The sequence below is a fragment of the Cyrtonyx montezumae genome, unplaced genomic scaffold (assembly GCF_038088225.1).
Source record: "Cyrtonyx montezumae isolate F1298 unplaced genomic scaffold, pur_monq_1.0 scaffold_36, whole genome shotgun sequence".
Taxonomy (NCBI): Eukaryota; Metazoa; Chordata; class Aves; order Galliformes; family Odontophoridae; genus Cyrtonyx; species Cyrtonyx montezumae.
The window spans coordinates 11,157,074-11,170,083 of NW_027072041.1; the positions used below are offsets into that span (position 1 = coordinate 11,157,074).

Below are 13,010 nucleotides of genomic sequence, written 5' to 3' on the forward strand. Positions count from 1 at the left end.
AGCTTAGATGAGAAAAAAAAGTATGGTATAAATTTGTATTAGGGTTTCTAATTTCACGTTTTGGATGTGTACTTTCTTTGTGCCTCACACACACCCTATTATGCTGTAGTTTGCTTAAGAAATCCTGTTTGTCTTCAGATGTGGAACTGTATCTCATGACTTGTTAAACATAAAGAGCTATGATGCTGAATCAAGGAAATTCCGAAGTGTATGGTTTGGCTGTCAGGGAGTTGCCAAGCCTTTTCTGTGTTGCTTGAAGATAATGTCATGCTATTGTAAAGTACTCACATTACACATCTTTGTAGCACTGCTGACATTTGTTTTAAAGTAAAACTTCTGTTAGAGTTTGGAGTGTCTGTGTATCATACAGCTTACCCCAGACCTTAAATCTTCATCATTTGGCACTGAGGCTATTAAACTTAACCACCACAATAAATATATCTCTGCCTGCTAGAAGGTACTTGAGCCACTGGTCTGGGAATACTCGTACGCTTCAGTGTTTCACTGGGCACTGCTACTCAGAAAATTCTGCATAACTGTGCATTACACAGAAGCCAAGTATGATTGATCACATTGTATAGGTCTTTTTAACACATCTATGTCAGCAGGATGTTTGCAACATATTGAATAGAAAACTCTGCTTTAGTAACATGATGCTCTTGAAAGCATTGGTCAAGGAAACTTTTTGCTCTGTTGAAAAGGGAGGAACTGTGGGAAGGAACTGGAAATCTGTCAGTATCCAAGTGACAAATCCTGCACGTTCACTGTGTATTTGACTGATTTACAGAGTTAGAGCACTACTGTATGGCCAAGGAGACCAATCAGCACAGTTTGCAATGCCACTGCACCTTGACTTGAGATTTCTAGTTGAGATTGGAGAGACAGAAGGACAGTATTTATGACTGTATCAACAGAATAAAATAACTCTTACCCATATCCTCTTATTGGGCCACAGATTACAATGCCGATCTTTGATTAAACATGACTAAACAACAAACAAAGTGATGACTAGGAAATCTTTAACAAGCAACAGTTTAGTTCTACCAGCAGAAGGAGAGCTTTTGAAAGAGAATAGTAGGCCAGAGACAGCTACAGTACATTTTGAAATTAAATTAATCGCTGTGCAGATATAGTGATGCAGGTAGTATAGCACAGCTGCAAATGAGACCACTTCTTTGAAACTGCATCAAGATACATGTTGATTTTTATAAATATGGAAACTTTGCTGATCATAGGTGAAAGCTCCTCTCTTCGTAGTGAAAAATTAGAACTAAACAGCATGTGACTGGGAGATCATAAAACAGGACGGTGAAGTTCTTCTACATTTGCATTTTCTTAATTTTAAACAATCCACTCCATTTGTGTTTTTAAAACTGAAAATGAATGAAAAAAAAACAAACAAGTAACCGTGGAGAGTTTCTCTTGACAAGCATTTAGTAGTCATGGGCAGAATCCCTGGGAGAAACTGACATCAACAAAATCTCAGTGGCCAGCCTGAACTGAACAAATGGTGTAACACTGTAAATAAATCTTTATAATTTTAGGAAAGAACTTAAACAATTTGATTGATTTGATCTGAATAATTTATCTTTGAAATCATTGTGAGTCTTATACTGATTTTGATGGGAGATAGTCTGCCACCCAGAGTAGCAATTGGTCCAGTTATTGAATCATGGCCACTAGGATGCCCTTTTGTCCTCTCAGTTTTTCCTTGACAAAGCTTGTTAGGCCAACTTAGTTTTTAAGTACTGCTGTACAGATATTACACACTGCACTTTTTCTATATTCCTGTTTCAACATAGAGAACTAAAAGTCTCAGGATTATTTCATTAAGGTTTTGTTTTTTGACCTCAACATATGAGGATTAAGTAGACTTTGAACATCAATTTATATCACAGTTAAAAGTATATGGGAACTTAACGGGATTTTTAACAGTGTTATGATACTGAGAACTATGTGGAGTGAAACCTAATGGACATAAAAATGTTTCTATTAAACTTAAAAATATTTTCTGATGTGTAGTTCAGGTAAAATGCTGCCATTGCTTTTCCGTTGTTGACTTAAGTACAAGGGTAGCATTTTTGCTGGTTGAGATAACTAACTTTCCCATTCTTGTCAGCATGACAAATAATCTACATCACCTTTGTTCTATCAAAGCACTTATGCATTTAGGTCATCTGAAGAATGCAAGTTCCATCAAATTAAACTATTTACATTCTTAAAGTAATACACATGTGAAAGTGCTTTACAGGATTGGACTGCAGTAATTACTTTTGATCTCTGCCATCTGAAAGAAAGAAGGGAAGCCTGTAACCCCCATCCATTCCACCACTGTACCTAATAAACTAGCAGCATCCTTGCTTTTAAACCTCTTTCTGTTTACTGCTATTTCTCTGCTAGAAACAAGTTCATAGTCTCAAAGAAAGCAGAAGTAAATTAGGTCAGTCTTTGTTGTCTTGTTACATTAGAATTAAATGCTATCGGTATTACAAATTATATTATGTCCTCACATTTAGCAGCATTCACAGTATGCAAAAGATTGCATTCAGACTTCCTGGATAGTCAGTATTATAATTATCCACAATAAAATGGTTAAATGAAGACAATGGGTACAATAGTAGCTTCTGTACCCTTCAACTCATTGCAACACAGCATGATTAAAGATTGGCTTAAATGTAGAGACAGTAATGCCTTTATGGTAGGTTCAGAAAAATTTCTCTACACTTACATGCTTAAGGGCTCTGTGAAATAAGATTAATGCTTTATCTTTTTATACTAACTCAGGACCAGTACGGGGTAGTTCTTTGTCAAAACAGAACACTGCAATCCTTTCTTCGGTCTATAGCACACTATGTAATAAAACTCATCACATCAAAACAAAGTCAAATGATATGATAGCTTTTAACTAGCCATGTTAATTAGTGAATTCTGAGTGTCACAGGCAGAATACAAAAGACATGACCTCCACACAATAGCTGAGTTTGTATTTATCATTCTGATGAGGGACTTGAGCTCTAACAAGTTTTGAGGTGTCATGTAGATGGGAAACTTTCAGGTTACCAAAACAGTATTGCCCTTCTGCTCCTAAAAGTTTAATCACTGTAAAAGAATTAGGTGAGGCTAGAAGAACTTGTTTGGCTGCAAAGTATCATCAACACTGCCTGTCTTGTTATTTTCCACACTGGACACAGACAAGCAGAGGTAGATCACATCTTTCACTTGACAAGAATGTACATAGAAGTACAGTAACTTTTGTCAGTGGTCTGTCTTTTTCAGGTTACTTTCTCTCTTCATTTGAAAAGGCACTAGGTGTTTTTAACATTTACATTATTTTAGTTGTGTCACTTTACACTTATAGGGGATGTGTATGACCTTTACCTTCTGTTTACCATGTCCAAGAAATGACATACAAGCATGAGACAGTTTGTATTTAAAAGAAAGAAATGGAGAAAGAAAAACAACAGGAACTCTCAGTTTGCTTACAGTTTACTTTAAATAGAAGAGATGGACGTATAGTCTCCTGCTTACTCTCTCACTGGAACAACTATTATATTTAAAAGGTGTGATCTGTAACAATTACTGGAGATCAAACTGTATGTATGCTGATTTTTTTTCATTTTGACTCCTATCATTCACTAAATTACTTGGTAAAATTTTGCACAAAAAGCTGTTCAATAATTCGTTACTGTCTTAGCAAAACAGATTCAGTCCCAGAGTCCCAAACTTCTTGTAGGTACTTGAAGCAGACTTACCTGTCTGTTTTACAAGTTCTAATTTTTGAAATTGCATTCCCTCTAGAAGGGTCTCAATAACTTGTGCTAGATTCATGTCCTTGAAGTAGTAAAAAGAATATTATCCAAGTAGTCATAGGGCTGCTGGTGAAAGGCTATATGTTTTTCAGAAAGAAACAGTAGTACCCTCATCAGCGTAAGAGGCTTTTAAATTTGCTCATGAGGCCAAAACTAATACTTGGAGTGACTGCCTTCCATATTTTGTGCTTTAAAATAACTCCAAAAAGATTTTGCTAATGTGGGGGAAGAGTATTCTTTGCTATCTGTTGCCTCCAATGCTATGTAAATCATAGATGTCAAAGGAAAGAAGAGATAGGTAGAATGCTAAGACTATAAAGGCCTTGATTCTCGTTCACTACCTTTTAGGGCATATTGTGGAGAAGATCTTCTCAGATATGGCATCATTCCATTGTTATCTGTTTGTCTGGTCTACAGTTCAGGGAATTGCTGTGAAGGCATCATTCCTCTGTTATCTACAGAGCATGGTGGAGTCTGACTCTGTATCTATACACAGTTAACAGTATCCTTCAGGCATGGAAGAGAATCAGGCCTCCCTCTTCCCACATACTGGAGTTCCAGTGATGTAGTTAGTTGGTGAAGACAAAGTAATAAATGCATTACAATCCTTGATCTCTGGGATCCCCCTCAGAGAAGACTCCTTGATCATTCTTCAATGATCATGCATTGCCAGCTGGTATATAACTGAAAGAAATGAGTATTGCATTCCAGTAGGGGGAAAATCTTTAGATATGTAACTACATAGGCCACTCCAAAATTAATGCCTCCTATTTATTTTCGTGGAAACCACGAAAGATAAAAATAACACAATAACACCTTTTGATAGAGAAAATTCTCTGCTACAAAACGTGATTTTTCATGCAGTCATCACCATTAGCTATGTATTTTCACAAGTGATCAACAAAACCCTGCATGCCACACTCATAACAATCTGCATGGACCTCCAGAACACAGCTTGTCGTTCACATTGTTATCAACACTGCTGAAAAGTACCACCCACCACCTCACTGTGCTCACATCCAGTGTTTATTCTCTGTAAATGTTCAGCATCAGTGAATGCCAATGGGTGCCATTTTTCTGCATGGAGGAATTTAGTGACACCCCTTTGCTTCGTACACCCTTCCATGTCAGATGCTATTTGGTCAGTCTGCCCCTTTGCTGCCATCTGTTGCACAGCAACAAAAGGTAACAGAATATTGGAATATTAGGAACATTCAACATCTACTGACTCAGACATTGTGGCCCAATATAATAAATAAGGAAGCATTATTTTCTGAGCAGCCTTCATGAACTAAGTGCCACTACCAGTAACATACACAATCCTGAGCTGCATCAAGAAAAGTGTGACCAGCAGGTTAAGGGAAGAAATTCTGTGCCTCTGCTCTGCTCTCAAGAGACCCCACCTGGAGTACTGCTTCCAGCTCTTGGGCCCCAACACAAGAAGGACATCAGGCAGTTGGAGTGGGTCCAGAGGAGGGCCACAGAGATGAAATGCTGGAGGATCTCACCTATTGAGGACAAACTGAGAGAACTGGAGATCTTCAGCTTAGACCAGAGAAGGGTCCAGTGTGACCTTATAGCAGTACCTAAAGGGAGCCTACAGGAAAGCTGGGGAAGAACTTTCTATAAGGGCATCTATCAGCAGGACAAAGAGAAATGGTTTTAAACTAGATGAGGATAGGTTTAGACAAGATATTAGGAGGAAAATCCTTTACTGTGAGGGTGGTGAGACACAGGAACATACTTCCAGCAAGGCTTTGGATGCCTCCTCCCTGCAAGCATTCAAAGCCAGGCTGAAGGTGGCTTTGAGCCAAGTGGTCTAGTGGGATGTATCCCTGCCTTCCAGGGATCAATCTAGATGATCATAAAGGTCACTTCCAACCCAAAACATTCTACGATTCTTTGAAATTAAAACACCCACTAAAATCACCTCTATTATAATTTGGAGGAAGTCAGTGTCTTCTACGAGACATCCTAGCTCACTGAGAACAAAATGATTAAAAAAATAAATTAATTGTATATCTCCTTGAGGTCATCCGAGGTAGTAATAAGTCTCTTGGCTTGCATTGCATCCAAGATGATCTACAGAAACAATCCTTCATATAAGGTACTATTAATGAAGAGATGGGGAAATAATGCCTGTGGAAGATCACTGAGTAATCTGTGACAGTGCATCGCAGTTTGAAAAGTATCTGTGATGACAATTACTCAGTATTACTTGCCATTTGAAGGTGAAAATACGTTCACCTTTGTCGTCACTATATGTAACACTTTGTCATACCACATACCATATCATTTCATTAGGATAGAACCACAATAAAACCGGGATGAGGTTGCTCAGAACCCCATCCTGCCTGGCTTTTAAAGTCTCCTGGGATGGGGCATCCACTACATCTCTGGTCAGCCAGCTCAGAGCAAAGGGGCAGGATCATCTCCCTCGTCCTGCTGGCCATGCTGCTTTTGGTGCAGCCCAGAATTTGGTTGGCTTTCTGGGCTGTGAGGGCACACTGCTGGCTCACATCTAGCTTCCCTTCCACCAGTACCCTCGAGTTTTTTTTTGCAGGGCTGAGCTCTATATTTTCATACCCCAGCTTGTATTGATGAAGCAGATTGCCTCAACCCAGGTGCAAGACATTGCACTTGTATTTGTTGAACCTCATGAGGTTCACCTGGGTCCACTGCTCAAGGCTGTTTGGGTCCCTCATGGATGACATCCCATCCCTATGGTGTGTGGACCACACCACACAGCTTGGTGTCATGAACAAACTTGCTGAGGGTGCACTCGACCCCACTGTCAATGTCACAGATGAAAATATTTGAGTATCCTTGCAGATCAGCCCTTCACAATTCGATGTAAAGAAACAATTATTTCAAGTTCAAGTAGTTGTTTACATAGTAAGACAAAAGTGTGGAGATGTCTTTTAGATATTCAGAACTAAACATGCTCTTTTTTATGCATCTTAATTCAAGGAGTTATGCCTCTTTAACCAATTTAGATTAATAAACTGCTGATTCCAAGATTTGACCATAAGTGAGAATTCAAAGCAACATGTTTTTCTATAATCAGTGCACTGCTGGCAGACTTATGCATGTCTGAAGATGTTGACAGATATAAGCATTATTGTGCTCCAAGAGAAAGTAAAGATGTCTTTCACAAACCCTCCTAAAAGTGTTTCATAACTACTGCATTTTTACCTTATGGAATAGTATGTACTGTTGGATTTTCATGCTGAAGGATGCCTGAACTTCAGAAATTCTATGCTTTCCTTGTTTTTACCAAAGAGCTGTAAAACTGAGAATATTATGATGGGCTGAAACAGAAAATTCACACTCAGTGAGGATTCTTGTGCAGAGGGCCTGTCCCAAAACTAAGTATTGAAGTTCCCAAGTGGGTGTGATGGCTGAAACCCATTTCCAGACTACTGAACACAACTTGTCTGAACTAGGTCTTTCCACTCAAATGTGCTTTCAGCTAATTCCTGCTCCACGTAATAGCTGTGACTTCTCTCCCATAAAATTTGTTCATTAATTCCACTCAAAGTATGAGTGAAAGTCAATAGTGGAATAAGAAATGTTTAGGGTTTAAATTCAGATCTTGGTACTAGGACAAGTGTCACTAAAGAAGTCTGTATTTCATCTGTTTTGGTTACAAATGAAATTTACCTTGTGTTAATGAAAAAAAAGAAAACAAAACACAAAAGCAAACAAACAAACAAAACAAAAACAAAACAAAACAAAACAAAAAACACTGCTTTGAAGTAAGTTTTACAACTCAGTTTCTTATCCTAGGGTAGTAGGCAACTTTTTTTGATAGTTCTGAAACCCCTAGACTTCAATTCTTTTTATTATTCCTACTGTAGTGAAGCCAGGCAGCTGCTGTCATGCTTCAAACTTCACTAGAGCTGTACACAAAGAGATTTCTAAACTGATAGGTCTTCTGCTGTATTGAATGATACAGCAGAATTGAATGTTCCTCCAACAAGCATCTGATTTCGTATACAGGAAATTAAAGCCATGACTTAATACCACTGTTGTGGAAAAGATAATCAACAGGCTCTTTTTTTCAGACAGGGAGATGAGAAGCAATCCTTCAGAGTTTTTGTATATCGTAAAAAGTGCAGCAGTGGCACATGTATGTTTCAGTTGGTATGGCTGATGTTTGAACTAAAAAGTATGCGCCTGTGAGAGAGAGTAATTGTTTTAGTGAGATGAGCTTTTGCAGGGTACAGATGAAATTGCTGCTTTGTGTATTTAATGTGTTCACCAGCCAGCAGCCAAGCCAGTGTGCCAGTGTATTTGTTTTCTTTATTGTTCAGTACAATGTTGTGCCAGCAGTGATTCTGGAGGCTGACTGAGTCAGCAGGTGCCACAAATACAAAATAATGGTGAAAAGGAAAAGAAAGGACTCAAGAGTTGCCAGGCATTATGCTATCTTTTAACACTCCTCAAGACAGATCAAACAGACATGACACCTTTCTTTTGCCTGCTTATCAAAGTGTCCTCTGCTTTTTCAAGTTATATTTACAGAGCCATCTGGAAAAAGAAAAAATCCTAAATGGGACATAGAATTTTGAAGGAAGCCAATAGGAGTTTCCATAAGAGATCTCTGTAATTTGGGCCTATATTTATGTTTGCTCTTGTGCTAAATGCTTGGCTAATATAAAAATAATGAAAATAAAATGTATTCCAAAATACCTTTGCATCAAATTGTATATTTAAATATGTAGTTACTTTTGCATGCCTTACTTCTATTAATATCTAACCAAACTCAGTGGATAATTTGCAACAACAAGACAAAGAAAATACAACCACTATTTTGGGAGAACACTGTACATCATAAAGGTTTTACATTCTATTTTTATGTGAAAAGTTTAACAATGTGCCTTTGAGCTAAAATAATGTTATATTTTTCTTATCAGATTCATTTTGAATTTACTGCAGACCATTTAAATTCAAGTTTGTCTTAATTTGTCATGTTAAATGTATTTGTATTTAGTTTTCCAGTTTTCAGTGTTAGAACAAAAAGTGAAAATAGGCATGCTACTTTATGAAACCCTTTGTACTTGCACTTTATGATAAAAGAATTTTAAATCCTATAAACAAATAATAATTAAAAGGACCCACATGATCAATCAGTGAATAACAAAAACAAAACAAGCAAACAAAACCACTAACATTTATCCAGCAGCTATTGAAGTGTCCAGAGTGTTTTTCTGAACAGATTGAATTTGTCAGTATCTTGAAAGGTTATCTGTACCTTAGACTGGATTAGAATTATTCAGGGACTCTAAATAAAAATTTACAATGACAGTATCACAAAAAAAAAAAAAAAAAAAAGGAATTTGAAAGGACAAAAAAAATCTTATTAATTTGTCATATGTTCTGGGAGAAGAACCCCTTAAGATTAGCCTGGCCAAGAAGGACTTGGGGGTGCTGGTGGATGAAAAGCTGGATATGATCCAGCGGTGTGTGCTCGCAGCTCAGAAGGCCAACAGTATCCTGGGCTGCATCAGCAGAGGGGTGACAGCATGGAGAGGGAGGAGATTGTGACCCTCTGCTCTCCACTTGTCAGGCCTCATCTGCAGTACTGCATCCTGGCCTGAAACCCCCAGCACAAGAAAAGCATGGGGCTGTTGGAGTGGAACAGCGGAGGCCACAAAGCTGCTCTAAGGACAGGAACAACACTGCCATGAAGAAGGGCTGAGAGAGCTGAGCTTGTACAGCCTGGAGAAGAGAAAGCCCTGGGAAGACCTCATTGCAGTTTTCCAGAGATTTAAGGGAGCTTTTAAGGAAGAGAGAGACAAAACTTTTTACATGGGCAGATAAAGATAGGACAAGGAAGGAATGGTTTTAAACTAAAAGCGGGTAGATTTAGGCTAGGTACTGGGGGAAATTCTTTACTCAGAGGGCTGTGAGATGTTGGCACAGCTGCCCAGAGAAGCTGTTGATGCTTCATCCCTGGAGAAATTTGAGGCCAGGTTGGATGGGCAGCCTCAGCTAGTGGGAGGCAGCCCTGCCCATGGCACAGGTTGGAGCTGAGGGGATTTAAGATCCCTTGCAACCCAAACCATTCTGTGATTCTGCAATCTATTTTGCAATCAAAATCTTTATTTAAAATGTTTATACTGATGACATTTCTAGCATTTATTATAATTCTCAGTGGAGAAGACTGTTGTTTTTAATGTGTCACTTTTGACCTGTATTACTTTTCTTTTTGTTTCACTTTCTTTTCAAAGTGACATTTCTGTAAACCTTAATATCTAAAAACCTTAGATACTGACCTATATTTGGTAGATATTAACTGAATAAATGATTCCTATTTGGGGGTTGGACTCGATGATCTCTTGAGGTCCCTTCCAACCCCTATGAGTCTATGATTCTATTCATCTTTGAAATGATAACAGCAACAAATTATCTTCCATTCAGTTTATTATTTTTTAAAATCAAATATCCTGCAAAGTCAATGTACAATTGCCACAGCTCCAGAAATCACTATATCCCACCATCAATTTTTTTTTGTGCATTGGTAAACAATAGTGTAATCATGTGAGTTTCAATGAGGGAGGTGGTAGTGGTGAAACGGTTTCGCATTTTCTTGGATGTCACAGGAACAAGTTGTACTAAAATAATTTCAAAGTACTCTGTTGAATTTTTTTCTTCATAGAAAACCTCTTTGAACACAGTAATAACAAAAGAAGCCAAGAACATTTCTTGCCTGACAAAGATGACCTTATAGTAATTCTGCAGTTTGGCAAAAGAAAGAGCTCTCAGTTCTCATGTGCACGCCCTCTACAAGTAGGCTCTTACTAACTCTGATCTAATTTGATGTTAGTTTTCCACAGAAACATCAATAACCATTTGATGCATTCAGGGCTCAGTAAATTACATTCGGGCTCTTCATATTTGTGAAAGCTTATACAGTTGAAAAGTGTAAACTTTGTGAACTAGACTTTGAAACTTCAAAAGTGAGATTTGTGTATTTTCTTCCCTTTGGTTTTGAAAGTGAACCAATATAACCTTAATGTTCATAACTCTCCCTTTTAAGCAAATGAGGGGAAAATCTACCATACCAGTTAGTCATTGTGCTAAGAATCAAAGAATAGGCTTTTGGCCTCATATTCTTAATTTTGTGATAAAACAAAGCTGACCCATTCTGAATACCCCACAAAAACACTTAATTAGTCATAATTCAACTTTTTTATTTAAGTACACAATGCTGTTTTGGAGGGTTTGGTCTACAAAGCAGGTAGGAGAATTAACGTTGTTCTTGCTAAGGCAGATTTTTTTCTAACGTACTGAATAAAATATGAGGTATTTTTATAGGCAAGGGGAACTGGCAAATAAAATCTTATAAAGAAAAGAAAAAAAGCAAAAAAAGAATGTGTAGTTCAGTGTATAAAAATTAAGCTGATAAGGGAAAAGGTCCTGCTGTACTTACGCTGTTTATTTTGGCTACTATTACCAAAAATATTCCAGTAATGAAATCAAAGGTTAAATGCAACTGTCAGGAAGTTATAAAGGTGAATTGCGTAAGATAGTGCTGAATAAAAGGAGTTTTCAGCTCTGTCTATTACTGTTTAGAGTGCTTTCATGTTTTGTATTACAACAGTGTATGAAAGGTGGATTTATAATTTGTTGTGATAAACCTGTCAGACTGAGAGGTACTGTTTACAGGGATATGTTTCTTTTAGACAAAAATTAAGATATTTCACCAGGTTTAACAGTAGGCTAATTTATGTTGCTTCTTATAGACCTTTTGCATTCCCCAAATTAAAGTAGCTTGGAAAATAACTGAAGAAGCTTATGTGTGATTAGCACACCTGGTTGCAACTATAGAACAAAACATCTAAGCACACTTACTCATGCTACTACAAATCTGTAGTTTGTATGCTGCTCCTTTATAGCATTCTGTCCAAACTTCAGTCAACAATGATTTATTAGTATTTATATTAAAAATGAACATATTCTGAATCTCTGCTTTTATTAAATAATATCAGTACAGCACCTACTGAGTTAATATTTTTGATATTAAATATATTATGCTACTAAGGTTTTTTGGGGTTTTGGTTTTGTTTTCTTTTTCAAGCTAAATGCATACACACTTCAATGTCTTCTTTTCAGTCTGTGACTCAACTTCAGTTGAGAAGAGGAAAGGAGCAGGGATAATGAGGTCACACAGCTTTTAAAAGAGCTAAGGCACCAGGCAATAGCACAGCATTGTCTATTTCAGGAACGGACCACCACTGTTCAGCTTACCTTTAACTACAGTACAGTGTACTGCTGATTCATGACCCATTTGCTCTTTGACACTCCTCCGTAAGATGAGTAGTGTATTTGGATCAGGACATGCTGCATGTTGCAAGGAGGCCCTCACTTATTTCTGGAGATGACTGAGCTAGCAGTTGAGCAGTAAGTAGTGAGCTGAAAAGCCATCCCTGGGAGTCTGCCTCTTAGTGCAGGAGAATTATTAAGCTCAAATGACAAAGTAATTTTGAAAATAAATGATAGCTGGTGGTTATGACATTGAGAAGAATGTCCTTCTATCTATGAGATGCAATTGCTCCTTGTGAGATGCATTACAGTTATTTAAGAGCTTAGAAGACTAGTGGAAGATTTTCAACTGAATGTGTTAGAAGGAATTCTAGTAAGGAAATTTATAAAATCTATTATTCAACTGTAAATAAATAAATAAACTAAAATTGCTTAGTACTGACTGTTCACTATTAATGGTAAAAATTTCATTTATTTTTAGTAACTCTAGTAGTAACTCTAGTAACTAATTTATTTTTAGTAACTCTAGTAACTTTTAACACTTGCTTTAATTCTATAACTGTTGGCTTTCCTCAATTGTATAAAACACCTTTTCAACTCTTGGATTTTGGGGATCTTAAAACAAAATAACAGTACTTGAGAGATCTCACTGAGGTCAAGCTGAGATTAATTAGATGTAACTGTGTAAACACTCAATTTCCCACATCTTGTGTTTTTTTCCAAATTTCAGGTCCACTTGGTTTTCAACTTTTCTTTTGTGATTACAGCATAATCTATTTTGTGATTACAGCACAGACATTTTATAACAAGTAATCAAAGTAAAATAAAAATAAAACAACTATACAGAAGAAATTGTAAAAAGCTGCAATAGAAACTATCAAGGTATGCTTGTCCCATAGATGTTATTTCAAGTGCATTTTAATTCTAAAT

At 37.2% G+C, this 13,010-nt stretch overlaps 1 non-coding gene across 1 annotated transcript; it reads left to right on the forward strand.

Moving 5' to 3' along the window:
- The first annotated feature begins 9,236 nt into the window (after positions 1-9,236).
- Positions 9,237-9,310, forward strand: LOC136054412 (small nucleolar RNA SNORD71). The gene has a single exon (XR_010622738.1). It is a non-coding gene; the product is annotated as a small nucleolar RNA SNORD71 (small nucleolar RNA).
- The last annotated feature ends 3,700 nt before the right edge of the window (positions 9,311-13,010 follow it).